Source organism: Rousettus aegyptiacus, unplaced genomic scaffold (genome assembly GCF_014176215.1).
Source record: "Rousettus aegyptiacus isolate mRouAeg1 unplaced genomic scaffold, mRouAeg1.p scaffold_m13_p_1, whole genome shotgun sequence".
NCBI classification, from domain to species: domain Eukaryota; kingdom Metazoa; phylum Chordata; class Mammalia; order Chiroptera; family Pteropodidae; genus Rousettus; species Rousettus aegyptiacus.
In genome coordinates, this window is record NW_023416284.1 from 149,042,619 (window position 1) to 149,062,619 (window position 20,001).

The 20,001-nt window shown below is 31.1% G+C and overlaps 1 pseudogene; it reads right to left on the minus strand.

Moving 5' to 3' along the window:
• Window positions 1-291: 291 nt before the first annotated feature.
• On the minus strand, window positions 292-410 carry LOC118606711 (annotated as a pseudogene).
• Between the last annotated feature and the right edge of the window lie 19,591 nt (window positions 411-20,001).

The following is a 20,001-nucleotide window of genomic DNA, read 5'->3' on the forward strand; positions in this document are numbered from 1 at the left end:
TATTTTTAAAAAGTAAATAACACCTCATTAGTTCCTGGTTTATATTTTTCTCTTAGCCCTGAGAATGAAATCCAAACTCCTCGGCAAGGCTGAGATGGTTAGGGAAAGGAGCTTCTGTCTCCTTACACTTCATACCCTCTCCTTCTCATTCCCTATGTTCTAACGTAGACTTTATTTATTATTATTATTATTTTATTATCATTATTATTATTTTAGGCGAGCCAACTGTTGGTTGACATCACAGATTGCAAGGACCTTGTCAGTTTACAATCCCTTATTTTTTATTTTTTATGCCTACAGCACCTAGTCTTCCTAGGTGGTCTCCCATCCAAGTACTAGCCAGGCCTGACCCTGCTAAGCTTCCTAGATCAGATGGGATTGGGCTTGTTCAAGGTGGCATGGCCGTAGACCCAGCTTAGATTTTACGTCAAACCTAACAACATCCATTTTTCAGATAAGCAAAGGAAAGCCAAGAGAGGTTAAATGTATCCAGGTTTACACAGCTAATCCATGACAGAAGGGGGACTCAATTCTGATCTATTTGACTCCAGAGAATATATTACTATTTAATGTTATAAAACTCATATTTTTCCCTCTGTAGAAGCTTCCTTGGGATTTTAATCTGCACTCTAGAAAGATTTTGCTCCTTTTCTCATACTTAAGACATAACATTGTTAATTATAGTTGCATCTTTCCCTGGAAACTGTGGGCTTCACAAAGCATATCTTAATTCAATTTTTGATACAATACCCAGCACATAGTAGGCGATGGCTAACAATTTTTAATTAATTTATTATTATTGTTTACAATTAATAGAAAAGAGAAACAATATTGACATGTTGTAAAGATTTAAAAGAAATAAATTGGCATATTAAATGCTACATTTTAGTAAATTAGATCATAGACTGGCTCTGATTTTTAAAAAAAATTTTTTGTCACTCAAATTGGTGAAGGAAAGACAGGTACATAGAAAACCACAATTTTATTGGCATCTTCACAAAATTTTGAAGATTCAGGGAAAAAGAAATTTCATAAAATTTATAAGATTCACATGATTAGACAAAAAAATCTTCAAGTAATAGTTTTATTTTTCAGCAGAGATTTGATAGAGGGAAAATCAATCTTTGGTAGAGGGGGATAGTCTAAGTAAGAGCATTGGCATATTAATATCTGACTCAAAGAGAAATTAAAAATATATATTTTTTAGTAGAGATTGATTATTCACTTTTAAAAGCAGTGCTTGTCAGCTAGATGGTGAGGGCAGAAATGGGTGCATGAGGAGAGCAATGTTTAGGTAAAAAAACATATAATTTTATTATTATATTGTTTGCCCAGGAGTTTATTCAAGTATTCATCCTCCTCACCAATTCATTTCTGTCTTTAGATGGAATTTGCCACAGGTATTTTTAACCAAATCTAAGAGTTCAGTGAAAATTTCTCCTCTCACCCTCTCCCTAATATATAGGAGGCAAATATTTCAGAAAATTTTAATCTTCTGTATTCATGAAGGGTCTTTATAAATACTCTAGGTGTACCAGGTGAACTCCACTGTCACACAATATTCAGCCTCAGCCCAAGAGAGATTAGAATACCAAAGCCCTTAATCTTGCCTTTGGAAGAATACTTTTATGTTTGATGAGGAGCCAAGATCCTGTTCATATTAAGAGTAAAGGCATTCTGGTATATTTACACTATAAATGTTCCCAAATATACTGATATATAATATACTGATATTAAATAATGCAATTTAGGTAACTCAAACATTTGCACTTCTCCTGATCGAGCTTGATATATACTTTATCAATACACTCAACCGATGTAAGGTGACCAATAGAGTTTATTTATGGTGACCAATATGATTGTCTAGTATATAAGAAACACTTTAAAATCATGAATAACATAACATAATGTATAACATAACCATACTAAACAATAATACCATTTATAAAGTGATTCTATGTGCCAAACATTCATTGTGCTACATAATTTTACATATTATATCATTTGATTTTCACAATTCTTTAAGATTAGGTCCAGTTTATATGCTCAATTTATGGATGTGCAGCCTAAGGTTTAAGTTAAACAACTTGCCCAAGGTCACTCAGTTAGAGAGTGATGGATCCTATGTTTAAATCCAAATTCAGTATAACTTGAAAGCCTAAAACTTTCACCCTCCTTATTGCCTCAGTCTGCACTTTCAAGAGAAGAGAGAAATTCAGAGGAAATATATATGCTGTATTATTTCTAGGAATCCCAAATGTTAACAATAAAATTAGGAGAACACTGCAACATAAATCCTTTTCCTCTACATGCCAGGCTCATTTTTATCATTGTCACTCATACAGTTGATTCCAAGGGACTGGTTAGGCAGAAATAAAACTGCTGATTTTAGGGAGTGAGAAGGATAGAGAGTAAGTGGTGGAGTGAGGATCGCTCATCAATACTGAGGATAAAACTATAATTTATTACTCGAAGTAATAAAAATCTTATCTTGAGTTTTTATAATAATATTATTGCCAAAAAGGGTTCCTTAGAGAAGAGAAATAGATGGAAAAGGAAATTGAGAGAGAGAGATAATATACAATTTTTTATTCAGATTCTTATTGGGTGGTCCAAGACCACAGGCTTAAAAATATTGGCACAAAGGAGGAGGGTTCATTGTAAAATGGAAGTGGGAGAAAGAGAAAGGCAAAGAAAAGTGGCTCAAAGACACACTTAGAAATAAAGTTTAGACTGAGTATTTCTGCAGTTATTTATTCTAATCCCCTTGTTATACAGATGAGAAGCCTTATTTTGCCCATAGTCAGAGATAATGAAGGGGGAAGCAGACCTGTATACTTCCAGTTCTTTCTGTTATAACTTTCCTTCTCCACTTTACTTATTTTTTTTATTGAGATATAATTAAAATGTAACTTTATATTCATTTCAGGTATACAATATAATGTCCAGTATTTGTATATATTGCAAAATGACCACTACAATAAGCCTAACATCTGTCACAATATATAGTTATAATTTTTTTCTTGTGATAAAGAGTTTTATGATCTACTATCTTAGCAACTTTCAAATATGCAAGTGCTATTAACTATAGTCACAATTCTGTATAGTATATCATAATATACACATTATACAATTTGGGAGGAGAGTTAGTTGAGTTGATAAGTATGCATTCAGCCAAAAAATTAAAAAAGTAAAAAGTTATTAATAAATCTCACATTTAAAGACTTATTTCTGACTTAATACTGGATTGAAATGGGCTTCTGAGATCTTAAAAGAATCAGGTTGAAGTCTCATGAATTATTTATTCCCACATCATTTGAGGATAGTTGCTGTCTAATGAGGATTATGGAGCCAGGCTTCTCTATAGCTGCTCTTAGTGGCATGGCTCACTGATATCTCCATTCAGACCAGAGAATTGAGTTAATGTTCATAGTAAATCTGTTCTTGGCAATATCTCTGGTAAAATGTTTGATAGAAGCTGATGCAGTCTTAAATGCGATTTTTGATTCTGGGCATCTAAGGTAGTCTCCATCCTACAATATTATGGATAACTGTCACGGAGCAATATTTTTACATATAGAACACTTTATTTTCCTCCCACTACCCCTTTCCTTCATGGAAGAGAAACTTTTATATAACACTGGATCAATTAGAAGCAGTTACCTATATGTTTTGAAAATTATATATTAAAAATAAATAGAATGTGTAGAGACCAACATTTTATTCAAGCCTAAACTAACGAGCAATCACTAATATAATATTACCCTTCCTATTTGTTGATTGAATAATAGTTTTGATGTATATTACCGAAATGCTGCAATTACCTGGACACAGCAACACACTGACAATATTTTCTTATGTGTTATTTAGACTAAATGACTAAATAAGAAATACAACATAATAATTCTCAGAGCCTTCATCACTCACTTTTTTCAAACTTTGCATTTATGATCCATTCAAAGACGGTCTGGTTTAAAGAATATTAGATGATTATGACCAAAAGATATTTATAAAATATAAATGGGGTGATAAATTTTTAAGAATGAGGTGCTAAGATTTTTGTAAATGGGTATTTGTAAAATGTGAATGAACTGCTGAAAGTTTTGAACTTTCTGGATGATGCAAATTTATGTTAGTGTCAATTAGTCAATAAAGGAAGTACAAAAAGTGGAGGTAATGGGTTAAATGCCTTGAAAATGGCAAAACTCATAACTGCAAAGTAATTAGAGGTAATTTTGTTTCAAAATTTTTAGTTCTCAGGTTTGGAAACAAACAGAAAGATAAAATAGTTCAATATCCTTTCTTCTCTTGTTTGATGTGCAACATTCATCTAGACAACAGCAGATATTTAATTAGAACCATATTGTACTCAATTAAGGAACTTGTTTCCTAATCCTTGTTCCGAGAACACAGGATTTATTCTTAGGGTGTGGAATGTCCAGAGTTTTCTTTGTTTCTTTTTTTACTTTCGTTTTGTTTTAAAAACTTTGTTCTTAATAACATAACAGACACAAGCTGTTTATATAGCTACATCACTATTTTTAGGGTTCTTTTTCAATGTTTACTTTCATACACGTCTGGTACAGCCAGTATGCCAGTACTTGAGGCTATGTCTTAATGAAAGTACCATAATATGAATCATCACATACCAGAGAAGTCAGGAGATACTACAAACTCACAAATATTTGAGATGTATTTTAAAAAGCAGCCCTGAAGTTGTCATAGAAAGCTATGGTTCCTAGTCAAGAAATATAACTATTTCGGAATAGAAGAAATTAGCATCGAAAAGCACTAAAGAATACAGATGGAAGCATGTGGTTTCGTGGGAATAGCACTGACACAGCCACGACTGAATTACTAACCAAAGATGTGACTTTACACAAGTCATGTCAAATCGCTGGGTCTCAGCTTTATCACCTCCACAGAGAAGAGAATGAGGTGAACAGTCTCTACTTTCTCTACCTCTAAAGTTCTAATTTCAGGCCCCAAGTTTTTTTTTTTTTTTTTTTTTTTTTCTATACTGGATAGAACTTGGAAGTAAATTAATTCTTTTTAGGTCACTGGCATCCATGAGCTGTCTGGGTATAGTAAAAGACAAACTGCTGATAGAAGAATTAACATACAGATTTTGTACATTAAATAAGCATAGAGTCATAAGTAGACATTTTCAACCATAATTGGGAAGAAAAGTAAGCAGGCTGCCTTATCATGTTAAATTTTATAACAGTGATATTTCAAAAAAAGGTTGGATTATAATTTTCATTTTAGAATTAGAAAGCAAAAAAATACTAAAGTCTATAAATTATTTGAAGTACAAAATGAGTGTTTTTTTGTCATTGTCCCCAAACTTAAAATATATATACATATATGGCTTGTAAAATGGATTTTGATTTGTTCAATATCAAAAAACAAAAAAAGAAGTGATAGAAAAAAAAATCAGTATTTCTTTCTCTTCTAATTAAGTTCTGCCTAAAAACTGGGACAGCTGTGGCTATCTGGTTTTATTACATAGGATTCATAATTTAACCAGATACAACGCTTTACAACCAGATACAATACGACAAGTTTTTCATTGTGTAATCTTTATATCAACATAATGACATTTAGTGAAAGTTATTATTAACCCTATTTAACAGATAAGTAGAATTTTTTTTTTTTTTCAATTTTCTCAGTGCCAAATAGAGTATATGAACTATGGGGCAAAACCTTAACTCTTCATCTTGTAATTCCAGATCTCTGGTATAAGCTCCCTGTGTTTTCTTGGCATTAATATTCACTTATCTGAATAACAAGACCAAAACTAATTGCCTGGGCTTAATAGAGTGTTGTGAACAAGGAAAGCTGCTACCGAGGTAACACCCTTGAACATACTTGTCTTTCTACAATGCCAGGTTTATTGAGTGAAACCTTCTCAGATAAACCGATCAAGTACTCATGCAGGTTAACACACAATATGAAGAGAGGGAAAAGTCAGAGTCTTATGCGACAGAGAGAAGGGATGAAAGTCTTTAGCATCGCCTATGTGAGCTCTGTTAACTGGCGGTGCAGATGGTTTCATGTCGGCCCCAAGCCTGCGGCTGCAACAGTCTTTGGTTCTTACTGCACCTATTTGTAATGTTGTTAGTAAGGTTTGTGCATTGTCAGTCTGAGATGTTCGACTTATATGGTCCTTACAGGGTAGAATGCTTATGCTTATCATTTCCTGCAGTAAAGGGGCTTAGTGACCAACACAAGTTTTGGGGGATATTTCTGTGGTTTGGGGGCGGGGTGAGGTCTGGCACACCCTAAGGGAATTTCTATTATGTGTCAGTTGACATTACTGTCATGGCTTCAATAGAATCTATTTTCTAAAGTCCAAAAAGTCCTCAATTCTTTATGCTCTATATATTGGGTGACATGTTCTTGCCCTTAAAGCACCAGGGTTGTCTGGTTTTATTCCTAGCACATGGACTAGAAAGGCAATAGACACTTTAATGACAATGAGATAAAATGGGTCGTGGAACTGTGCTTCTAGAGAAAAATGGAATTACAGAGCTGGAATTCCAGCCAGCAAGTATTTTATTACTTGGTCACAAGTATCACTGTCGATAACGAACAGTGAGATCACTCTGCTTTAACTCTCTTTGACACTAGGGTATGTGGCAAAATATCTTTTAAGTATAGAAAGCATATTTATACCAATCACGTGTATATTCTTCCTTTTTCAATATTGTTTACATAAATCTATTTCTGAAGGAAGAGCCTTGATAATTTAAGTGAATGAATTAAAATTTAATATGGTACGATTTTTTTTTTTTAGTAGAAAGGAGTTTAGAAGCTATTACAAATACGTCAAATTCATAAGTTCACATTTCTAGAATCTACTGTATTCGGGCTATATAATAATTTAATATTTTGGAATGAGAAACAACTACTGTAATTGGTATAGCACACTGACTTAAAACTTTCCAAACCCTTTTCTTCCTTGAACCTAGTGGAGAACGAAGTGCACTCATTTAATCTTAATTAGAAACTGGAGTGTGCCTTCATTATCAACATTCTTACAGTCCATTCCATTCCTTAAAATGATTTTTTTAGAAGTATAAGAAGTATAAAATAGAAATTACTGAATTTCTCAGTTGTGTCGGTCTTTATAAATGACAAAATATCACAAACTGTCATTTCTTGGTGACTTTACAACCAGCCTAGGGGTATTTATTTTTTATAGAAAGTTAAAATTTCAAACAAAACAAACAGGAAAAAAACAATCCTTCGCCACTATCACCAATACAGTGCATCTAGACTCTGAATATGAGAGAATTTCTGGCTATTGTACAGTTGGTCACCTCAGAAAGAAAACTGAAAACTATGTCTTTTACACCAAAACCCAGTAAAAGTCCCCCTTTTTTGAGCTAGCTTCCTGGAGACATCGCTTGGTATCTGTAATAGTATATCTATGGGATCTATGGAACCAGAAAGATTAAGTTCTGTTTAGGTCATTTAATTCCCTCTGAACTTTGGTTTTTCGTCTATACAATGAAGTTGAAGTTTACATGTGGATTAAATGAAACAACATGTCTAGATCACTTGGCATAAAATGTGGAATACAATGTATTTTCAAGAAGTTGTAAGTTACTAATATTGTTCATGGTTCCATGGTTAATATGAGGTATAGTACAATATGATGGGGAGACTTGCCTCGGAAAGTATAGTTTCTGAAATGCTGTCTAGGAGACACCATACAAGCTGAATTACATGAGTAAATTTGGCAGCCTCCTGAGATACAACAGGTTTCAGTATAAATAAGCAAAGTTAACTATTTCTACTTAATCTTATCTCTGGTGGAGGTAAAATAAGTAGAAGCAAATGAAAATAATTGCTATTTGAAATACAAACTTTTATGCTAATATGCATGTGGTTCTTTATGCTAATTATTGCTTGGAACTAATTTTAAAAACTTGAACAGTTTTTTAAGAGCTATCAATATAGTATATGAATATTTAGAAGGTGGCTTTAGCAAGTCTTCCAGATCAGGAAGTAAAAGAAATCAAGGTTAGGAAAACTGCTTGCCCATGAGCCACCTTTCAGAAATAATTGCTTAAATCATAGAGAAAAATATCTCAACACCCTCCACCTTCACTCTTTTTACACATACTAGCTTTCTATGTTTTACTCATAATTGTCTTTTCTTAAAATATTTTCTTTAGCATAAGGATTTCTGTGTATGCTGAATTTAAATCACCATAAAGATATACAATACTTGTCATATTTACCTTTCAGGCCTTACAGGCTTTGAAAAACATTTTTTAAATTTATATATAAGGTAATATTATTTTTAATATAATTATCCCTTAACATCTTTGTGGGAGGATTAGGAAAAATTAGATAAACATCATTATAGTTTCTTGAAAGTCATTCCATAGTAGTTTTATCATGTAGTCTTCTAAAAGAGGTAAGAAAAGTCTAATAATGTCTTTGTTATAGATAAGCAAGGATGTACTATTTATTAACCAAAAAAAATATTTTTTTTGAAAATAAAGCTAAAGAAGCTTTGGTTATAAGAGTAATGTTTAAATATTTTTTTCATTAATTATTTTTAGGGCAGTCTCGCATAGTCATTAAGAGTATGAGCTTCAAAATTAGCCAGACCTAAATTCCTTGATCCTTAGTTATCAGTTTTGTGATTGGGAGAGTTCTCTAACATCTTTTCATTCCAATTTCATCTTTTTGAAAAATCCACCCACATGGAATTATTGTAATTAAGAGAGATAATATGGATAAATTAAATACTGTAGCATCTAGCATGCAGTATGTGATAAAAATGCAAGTTATAAGTATTTTCATCACTTTATATGTTAGAGGAAAGTGGTCAAAACCTCAGCATTTTTAATTTCTTCTCCTTTTTGTGAGGGAGGGGTCTGTACGTGCGTGAGTACATGCATGCATGTGTGTTTATTTTGAAAGATGCTGAACTGAATCAGTATATATTGAATCAGGAAGGAAATCAATTGTTGCCACTCTTATATTTCATATTTCTGGAAGTCCTCTTCTATATATTGCAGCAATCTAGAAGACAAGTGCATATGTGGTAATTTTTGCACAATTTCATTTGTTAATTGGCATTGCTGAGGTAATGGTCTTAATGTTTTTGTATAAAACTCTCAACTAGGTTGGAGGACATGCACAGCATTTTTCTTTTTATTTTATAGAAATCTCATTATGCATGCTAACTGTCAAGTATACTCGGCAAATAAAAATGCATTTTATTTTAGTTCTTAGTAGGGACAAGTACCCTACAATTGATGCATTAATCCACCAATATTTAAATATGTTTTGTCTTTATACTCTGGAGTGTCCCGTTTAAATCTCAGTCCCTACTTATATAACTTCTAAAGACTAGTTAACTAATATCGAGGTCAGAAATTCATCACAGAAATATTGCTGATGTCTCAAGATGACACCTTCATTTAGAATCTGCTAACTGTAACTAAAATGGTAAATATTTTTATAACAGATATTTCATTTTCACTAAAATGGACATAAATATGATTAATTTTTATAACATTAACTTTTATTAAGTTATCAAAGTTAAGTTTATTTTTAGCCATTGACTAGTATTTATGTTCAGGAAATTATGTGTAATGAGAATATGATATAATTCTCAAACTTTTTAAGAAAAATTAGGGAAGAGATTAGAGAATAACATGAAGACATCTATATTAAAGTATATTTTGATGCATATTACCAAGAATGGAAATATTCTTTCTGAGTATTATTCTAATTGCCTGTTGCAAAAGGAATAGATACTTTTGCAACAGAAAGAATATGTCAAAAATAATTAATATACTTCTTCCATTTGCTCATCTGAATATAACACCTTCCATCTAGCCCACCGAAGATAATGCTTGCCCTGGATATTGATTTAGGAAGCTGTAGGAAGAATACAGAAAGAATGACCAAGATAATTTTCATCTTTGGTATTAAAAATAGCATTACATATTGAGTAAAGTCTTGCAAGTCACTCTGTTGTAGTAAAAAAGATTTCAAAGATCTCAAATCACAGATTTTTTTTCCTAATGGTATAGTAGTAAAGATATATTTAGCAAATAAGGTTATTTTTTGTGGCCTCTGTGGCCTTTATATGCTAGTAAGATGAATCAAATAAAGCAAGCTGTATTTCGACCCTAAAGAATAACAGAGAGAAAAAGAGGAAAATCAACAGAGGAAATGGGGGGAGAGAGAGAATCATGTGTCCTGATTTTCTGGACCTCTGCAATTAAAGACGTGGTTTAAAGAAAGAAGGATAACATTGAGAAAAGAGAGGAGATGCTCTCAACTGCTTATTTGGAACTGTGCAGAATTTTTTGTAGGCTTCCTTGAGGCCTATAAAAATAGAAATTAATACAGATGGTCAGGCATAATAAGGAGTTCCTCTGTTTTAAGTTTTGCAACGCTGTCCTTTGAGTCTGCATGTGGATGATGAGCTGAGAACCAGTGAGCATGCTGTGGAGGGTGAAATAATTCCAAAACAGAAGATAGGGAAACAGGTGAAATTAACTACAAACTACCATCAATTGAAATAATAATAATAATAGCTAATATTTTTGATTACTTATTATCAGCTATGGCTCTAAGCACTTTAGGCTTTTCTCATTTAATCATAACCACAACTCAATGAAGTAGAACCTCCATTTTACAATAATGAAGCTGAAACACAGAGAGCTTAAATGTTTTGCCTAAGGTAACATAACTAGAAAATGTCTCTATAAAGATGCATTCCATTTATTCAGGTGATATATTTATATTTTTAGTAGGAATTCTCAAATTCTAGATCATTGTACTCCTTTAGGGGGAACCCTCGTGCCTCACTGCCTTCTGACAATTTTTGTCATTCCAACTTCTTTTTACCTCTATGTTCTCAGTGACATCTTTTATCTCTCTTCAGTTCTAAGAAGGAAAAGATAAAAATCATCTTGAACCTCTCTATTAAGAGTATCAAAGGAGTTCTCTGTTTTTTTTCCAATTCACTACTATGACTTTGAAAAGGGAAGGGGGAGGGGCCTGGAGTTTTACAGCACAGCTGCAATTTTTTTTTTTTTTTTGGTTCTTTTCTTGGCCACCACTTTTTTTTTGATGTTTCCAATATCAAATGGTGCCCTTTTCTTTCCTTTCTCTCTCTCTCCCCTTCCTTCTCTCTCCCTCTCTCTCTGCTTATCTCTTTAGATATCTGTGAGACAGAGTATTTCTGATATGACTTCATAGTACCATCATTAAATGAAAGTTAAATATTTTTTCTAAAAGGAAAGCAGAAAGACAAAGCAAGTTTAAATACCAATGAATACGCTTTGGTACATAGGAGGAGATGAAGTTACAACTTTGTCTATAATAATAAAAGAACATATATAATTCCTTCTATAATTGTAATAAGCAACATGATTTTTGGAGGTTAGTTATTTAGTTAGCTTATCTTTACTGAAATAGAAACTATTAGTGGGAAACTGGAACTGGAAGTGGGGGTAAAGAGGCTTATATATAAATGGCTTAGTGGTTTAGGGGAAGACTAAAACGAAAAAGAAAAACAGGGTAGGTGGCTAAATATCCATGCAGTATAATGGTAATATCTTTGCTAAAATTGTCACCTGTGAAAACTAGAAGGCAAAGCATATGCTTACTAGGATTCTTATTTTTTTCCCTTTCCAGTAAAGAAAATGTGTTGTATCTACTTTATCATTTTAGCTCATAGACTGATGGAAACAAAGAGCCAAATCCAGATCAGATAGAGGGCTGTGCATCAACTAGACTCTTGTCTTAGAGTTGGAAGTATGTTTCCTTCATTTGGTAAAATGAAAGGGATAGGCATTTGTTAATAGGAAGAGTGGATTGTGGTGGCAACATTGCTATGTATTCAGCAAACTGATTCCATTTTCTTCTTGGTTACACAGCCAAACCATATTTTTCAGTTTTTTTTTTTTTTTTTTTTTGTAGTTAGATTTGGCCCATGTGACTGAGCTCAGGTCATTGAAACCTAAGTGGAAACTGTATTTTTATCTCTAGGCCTTACCCGTATGTAATTTGCCACCTCCCACCATTACTGACCTCAGTGAATTGTGATATGAATAGACAAAAATTTTTAGTGTGTTATGTCATTGAGATTTGAGAACTATTTACTATTTTATACAATTCCTATAAGTATTAAATAAATCTCAAATTAATCATTTATTTAATATAAAGTACTTTAAAAATTCTAAGATTAAAGTATCGAGAATGACATTTAAAATTAATACATATAGGAGGGTGAAAATTAGTTTTTGGGTGTGCCAGAAATAGAATAGTTTTTCTAATTCTTTAAAAAATGATGCATAATACAGAACACTTTTATTTTCCTGGAAGTCAAAATTTAAAGCAATTGGTAAAAATCACAAAGAGCTATGTTCTCATTCAACTAAGAAGAGACTTGCTATGACTAGGGTGACAGCCAGCCGAATCTAAACAGTTCCATTCTGGTATACATATGTCTCAAGCATTTCCCAATCCTGTCTTGAAATTTAAATTAATTATGCAATTTTTTTGAAAAAATTAAATAAATATGACATACATGCATAAATATATGTTAAATACTTTTCTATATAAGAAATATTTTAAATAAGGAAATCCTAAATTATCAGAAGTTGGTATGAAGAAATATGTTCCAATAAGGATTTTAAAAGAACTACCAGATATATAAAATAATATTTTAAAGGTTTCCAAAGATAAAACTTGAAACATCTTTTAATAAAATTATAACATAAAACAATAAATTATAACTAAATTTTTTAAACAGGAATATCAATGCTCATTATTGAAATTGTCAAAATACAAAATCTATGCTCAAAAATAAAACTCAAATTTAACAATATTTCACTGTTAATGGAATCAGAGTGCTCTATCATTAGGTGTTCTAATTACTACAGGAAGTTTCATAATCTATTATTTTCCCTGCAGATTCAGTTTTTATTATAAAAAGTTCTCATTCAAACTTTACTTTTTCAATTTTATTGTCTTGTCTTTTTATCTTATTATATAATTAAAGTGCTTTATAATTTAAACTAAAAAAGATGTACAAATATAAAAATTTCTTAAGTATAAAAGTTCTCAAAACCATAATTTTCTGATCATTGCCTAGCAACATTCTTTATCCTCCATTCCACATGATGAGCACTATTAACACATATTTAGAAACACATATTTCTGCATTTATAAGTAAATCTTGGTGATACACTATTTAAGAGAATTAATCCTTCATTGACAACTTAATTTATATATTTCTTAATTTATATATTTCTCTACTTTTCAATTGTCTTCATTTACTCTTATGGAAACAAATTGTCCTTTGAATTAAATTTACCCAGAAACAAAGGAAGGAACTGATAGAAAGTTCCCAACTATGTATATATGAACACATGAAAACATGCATTTAGCTAAGAGGAGATGAGGTCAGTGAAAAAAGCAATCCAGCACATGGAAACTCCAAGACAGAGGATGTAAATTTCCTCTAAAGTAAAGTATTCCCAGTGCAGCCTTATATATAATAATAAAATCATTTTTACTGTAACTGGTATGTTATGATATATAATCTTTAAAATGTGGAACACGTATCTGAAAGTGTTGATATATAAAAGATTAAACATGGTATTTGCCATCATTTTCAAGTTTGAAAATTGAAAAGGTAGTAAAAAGGATTTAACATATTCTAAAGAGAAACAATAAAACAATGCAGTGATAACTATTCAAGTTATAAAGCAACTGAACTCTGATGACTATTAATTCTGCTAAGCAACAAGGAGCAGTTGAAGAAAATAAATCAAATTGAAATTGGCAGAAAGGACAATTTGTCTTATAAACTTTTTCAGAGCATTTGTGAAAACTCTCTGCAGCTTTAGCTAATGCTGTTACATTTATTGAATATTGATTATTCTAGAGAAAAATATTAGCTGAGAATTATGGATGTAATATTCTGAGATGAAAATAAGGCTATACGTTACTAAGCAATCTGTTTATATCACTGATTTAATGACCTCCATTGTTATTTACACTCTTCTAGAAGCAATGTAGTCTCTTCTGAACCTTGAACCACCTTCACTGTAAAGTTGAATATTATCTTTGTCGCTGATCATAAAAAATAACTCCAAATCTTACTTACATGAAATATATTTCAAGAAACCAGAAAAAGTTTTGTGGTTTTTACATTCTTGTCTTTTGTCTCTTTTTACCAGTTCTGTGTGATGAAGAACAAAACAAATCATTATAATAAAGTACCAAGACAACAGAGGAAACTTTAATATGTTCCTATTGTGTATGGATTACCAAGAAGTGATTTCATTTAGACAAGTTCGTTTAATATTTGTAAAATCCAAGAAATTAACTATAAAACTATGAGGAAAATAAAATATTTAGTAAGCGACTGGTGAAATGATTAATGAACAAAAAACGATAGACATTCTGTAAACAAATATGTTTGAGAGAATATAATAGGAAACACGATGTTCTATTTATGACAGAAGAAAACAGGTCAAATAATTAGAAATAAATTTATAAAGAGATAATGAAGTATATAAAAAAGATTGAGTGTGTGATGAAAGTGTTATTTAAATCAGTGGAGGAAATGTGCATCACTCAATAAACATTACAATAACTGGTAGAATTCTTCAGGGTGGGGCAAATCTCTAACTACTTTTTTTAAAACACAGAATTAAATTAATAGATCAAAGACTAATTTTAAATATAAAGAAAGCATATAGAATTAGATTAAAATAATGGGTAAATTTTGTTTTATTAATAGTGAGGCAGCAAAGATCATTTTAAGTAAGCTACTAAAAAAAACACAGAAAATAAAGATTGATAAATTTAATTGCTATTTTTCCAAAAGGGAAATTATCACGAATAAGGCCAAAAAACCCCACGAATATTAAATGTAAAAAATTAATATTTATAAAATATATTACGAAGGATCAATCTATTTTATAAAGAATTCTTATATTCAGTAAGAAAGAAAGCTCAGTATAAAAAGGGACAAAGGGCACAAAGAAATTTCAACTTTTAACTTATTATTTACTTAAATTAGTTTTTCCAATTAGTAATATTCCCAGTGATCAAAATTTAATGATGCATAATAAACCTTGAAAAGTTATTCTTATCTCTATGCCCATGTGCTCACCATATCCTACCCATTGGTGAATACGACTTTTGTGAGTCTTCGAAATCTATCTGTTCAATGTTAATTCATGTTGATATTAGAAATGCAAATATATAGTTTTATTTCCCTTCATCTTAGACAAATATGCCATATAGTATTGTTTTCTGCATCATATTTTCTTTTATTGATATAAAAATAAAATATGCAGTGTTTCCATTTTTTACCTAGAGAACATCTCATTCTTTAGCGAGCTGTACATATTCTACTACATGGATATACTGCAGTCTACTTAACAACTCCCTTGTAGATAGCCCTTTGGCTTACGTTCAATATTCTGCTATTATGAAAAAGAATCCTATGAAAAATAATGTATATAAAAAAATGTTCTATGTTTATTGATATACCTGAAAGATATATTTCCCAAAGTGGAAATTGTGAGTCAAGGAATAAATGAAATGGCAATTTTGAAAGATACTGTCAAATTTCCCTTCATTAGAGGTTGAGCTATTTCATACTCCTGCCAGCATTGTTTGAAAGTACCATTTTTTTTTCAAAGCCCTGCAAATAGAGTGTTTTTGAATGTTTGGCTTTTTGACAGTCTACACACACACACACACACACACACACACACACACACACACATATCAGTGTAATTCTTAATATGAATAAGAAAGAATATCTTTCATATATTTCAGTATCATTTTCTTATCTTTTATGCATATATATGAATAGTTCTGTTTTTGTTTGCTTTTTCCTTGGACTTATAATTTCAATTTCTATGTAGTTAAAGGCTCTAACTTTTCTTCTATGGTCCCTGGAAATGTTTTAATAGCTCCTGATACATGGTTATAAAGGGCCTTCTAATTACAAAGCTATAAAATAATCCTCTCTGTTTTCTTCAACTACTTTAAAGTTTCATTTTTTCAAACATTTAAATTATTGACAATTTTGTGATTTATATCTTTAGTTTGGTATGAGATATGGGTCCAATTTTAATCCACTTCTAAATGGCTACCCATTACTATTGAGTAATAAGTTCATATTTGCCACTGCAGATATGCAGTACGAAAAGCTTTCAAATAGGAAATTATTGTGTAATCTTGATAATACTTTTAACAATATGTTAAAACAACAATAGAATATACTTTTATTTAAAATTTTTGTAATAGATGATATTGTTAATAGTGAGAGAAAACAGGCACTTTCATACATAGCTGATGAAGGAAAAATGGTACAATTCAGTGAGTAAATTGGTATTATCTATTAAACAATTTATATGCAATACATTTTAATACAGAAATTTTACTTATAGAATCAATATGATCACATACCTGCAAAACCAAAATACTTTACCGTTAACAAGTGAGTTATTCAATCTATTTAGAAATAGTTATTCAATACTATGCCTCTAGCCATTGGAACATTAATGAAGTGTATCTGGATATATCAGCATAAATAAATATTTAAGGTAGTGTATATAGAATGCTAAAATTTAGGTAAATAAAAATATATGTTTATAAATATGTATACTTTTAAACATATAAAGTGTGTGGTGTTATGGGTATAAATATGACCAACCATGTACCCACCCTTATATATACATCAATTATGCATGCATATATAATACATTATATTTATTGCCATATATATTTTTAAATATATTACATATCTTGCCATAAATATGAAGACTATAAAAGGCAACAAAGAAACCAATGCTCACTTTGAGAAGAGAATTGCTAAATTAGGCCCTGCCTGGGACGGAGGTATACTTTTTTAAAAATAAACTTTTTATTTTAAAATTGCTTTAAATTTACTGAAAAATTGCAAAAATAGTACAGAGAATTTTCATATATACCACAATCAGTATTTTTCATTGTTAAAATATTTTATTAGTATAGTAGTACATTTTTCAAATTAGTGAACTGATATTGATACATTATTATTAAATACAGTCCATAATTTAAAAATTTCTTATGTTTTTCCCTAATTTTTTTTTCTGCTCCAAGAAAAGGAAAACACAATAATACATTTAGTTTTCATGCCTCCTTAGGCTCTTCTTGACTATGGCAATTTCTCAGACTTTCCTGAATCTTGACAGTTTTGAGAAATACTAGTCTGGTATATTGTAGGAAGCCCCTCTATTGGAGCTTGTCTGATAGTTTTCCTATGATTAGACTGGGATTTGAGGTTTTGGGGAGCAAGACATATATTTCCACTGCCATCGCATTGTATCACATTGAGGGTACGTGCTATCAACATGACTGTCACTACTGATATTAACCTTGATCTCTTTGCAGAAATAGTATTTGTCAGGTTTCTTTACTATAAATTTATTATCCTCTACCCTCCTTACTAATGTTTTTAGAAATAAGTTACTATGTTCAGTTTACACATAAGGAATGGAGAGTTATGGTCCACTTCCTTGACAGTGGAGTAAATATATAAATTATTTGGAATATTTATGCACAGGAAATTTATCTAATCTCCCCCAGTTATTTATTTATTCAGTCATTTATTTATACCTGTACAGACTCATAGATATTTAGTTCATACTTTGGATTGTAATTTAATACTATTTAATTTTTTCACTGTTCAAATTGTTTGGGCTTTGCCTTGTGTTAACTTTTAGTTGGCTCCTGAGCACATTAACATACCCTAGTCAAAATATATATATTTTTAGTTCTTGCTTACTTTCTGGCTCTAAAAGCTTTGTAGGCTAATCTTGTATATTTTCTACCCCAATCCTAGAATCACTTATTTCTTCAAGGATTCCTGATTCCTTTTATTGGAGAATGGTGTTAAAAACCACTATCTGAGAAATTGATCCTTACCACCAGGATGGTTTTGAGCCTAAGGCCTCTTAGCAGACAGGTCAAAGAATATATGTATGCACACAAACTTGTATACATACATATACTTATAAATATTTCTATGTGTAAACATCTGAATCTATATTATGGATGTTTCTAACTGTAATTCATTACAACATGAATCATTCTAGTTTCCTCCCTTTGTTTATCTGTAACTTGCTACTCCAACAATGAGAAATCTTATCCCAGTCATCTACCATTCATTTCCCTAATTATTCAATTTGAATATACATTTATAATAGTGTAAGTTTATTAATTCATACCCTCATGGCAAACAACTTCATCTTGTAGAGTTCAGTTCTTATGCACAACTCTTTTTGCCTTTAGTCTTATTGATCCAATTCATTTCTAGAGTAAATAGGCAAGCAGATTCTTTTTCTCCTATCCTCTTAATATTAAGTTGGTTACTTTGACTTTTGCAGTTTCATATACTAGAATTACTTTGTTGATGTTCACAAAATAACTTGCTAGAATTTTTATAGAAAACATACTTTTAATTGAATATAGTTTTCAATTTTCTACTTTATTTTTTCACCCTAACCATATATTTCTCTAAATTAATTAACAACAAAAAAATTCTAGTTCAAGAAGATCATGTCTTAGTATCATTTTTAATTTTACAAAATTTGACTATATAGCATTTAATTAGCTACAAGTTCCCCTTTTGATATATCAGAGACACCTTAGATATATTTTTAAAAACTCTATCAAATAAGAACATTACAATAACCAAAATTTTAATTAAAAATTTTAATTCATATTTTCTCTTTTGTGTATTGTGGCCTTGTCATAAGTTAAGCAATAGAGAAGAATAAAATCCATGTTCCCAACCTATGCAAATTGATAATCTAAAGAAGAAATTACAAATATATAGTACATGACAATTCAAAGAGTATGAGAACAGGGCTCTCACCTTTTTTTATCTCTTAACCCTCAGGACCTACCTATTCCCAGAATATATGTTTCCTGAATAGCATATAATATCAAAAGTTCCGGGTTTTCTCTTAAAAGATTTTCCTTCTAGTAAGCCACAGCTTTGTATATTTTATTTTCTATGCTTTTAAGGGGATACAACTTTAACATGATTAAAAAATATATATGCAGTCATTTTATAAATTTTAATTCCTATTTTTCATACCAAATGAGTCAAAACATAACTAAGTTTTATCTCATAGTATAGTGTAAACGATATTGAAACAGAAGAGACCTTATAGTCAAAAGAGTTTTAAGAAGACTAATAAGGTTGTTGACTAAAGAGAGAAGCGGTTTCTGATATGTGAGGTAAAGGGTTGAACATGAGAGTGGAGTTCTTAGGTATATAAAGAAAATACAGTCAATTATAGAAAACTTCACGACATATAAGAAAAGTGACTTTAACAGTGATATGTGGACATATGTTACCTTTTTAGTTTCACATTCAAACACCATTCTGAATTTAAGGGCATTCTTCATTGCATAAGATGTAGTCAAAGGCAGAATTTCCCATTATTGGAAGCCCAAGACAGCGATTATTTTCTCTTAGATGACTTCTGGGAGATAGGGTACAGACATATAAATCAAGTTTCTATGCTTCCGTTTGGGGCTTTGAATCTCGAAAGAAAGAGCCAAAGACACAATGCCATTTGAAATATAATCCATTGAGGTGATGACAGTGGTGATGGCCCAGGGGTAGAAGGAGCACAAATGGTGGAGTGCCCAATATTGCTGTCATCAATATTGTATTAAATAGAATGTTCTTGGACGTAATTCTGGATTGCTTTGGTGATTAACTTCCTTCATTCCTACCCATTATACAAATCTGGTGCTCTACTTTTCCTGTCAAGTTTTTAAACTTTGAAATATCATTTCAATCCCTTATTTCCTGCTTCAGTCAGTTGATTTCTGTTGCTTACAACAACTGAGGAAAACAGAACATAGCATTCAAACATTGAAAAGGGAGGACAAGGAAATCTTTTTAAAAATCATTTTTGAGGATATATA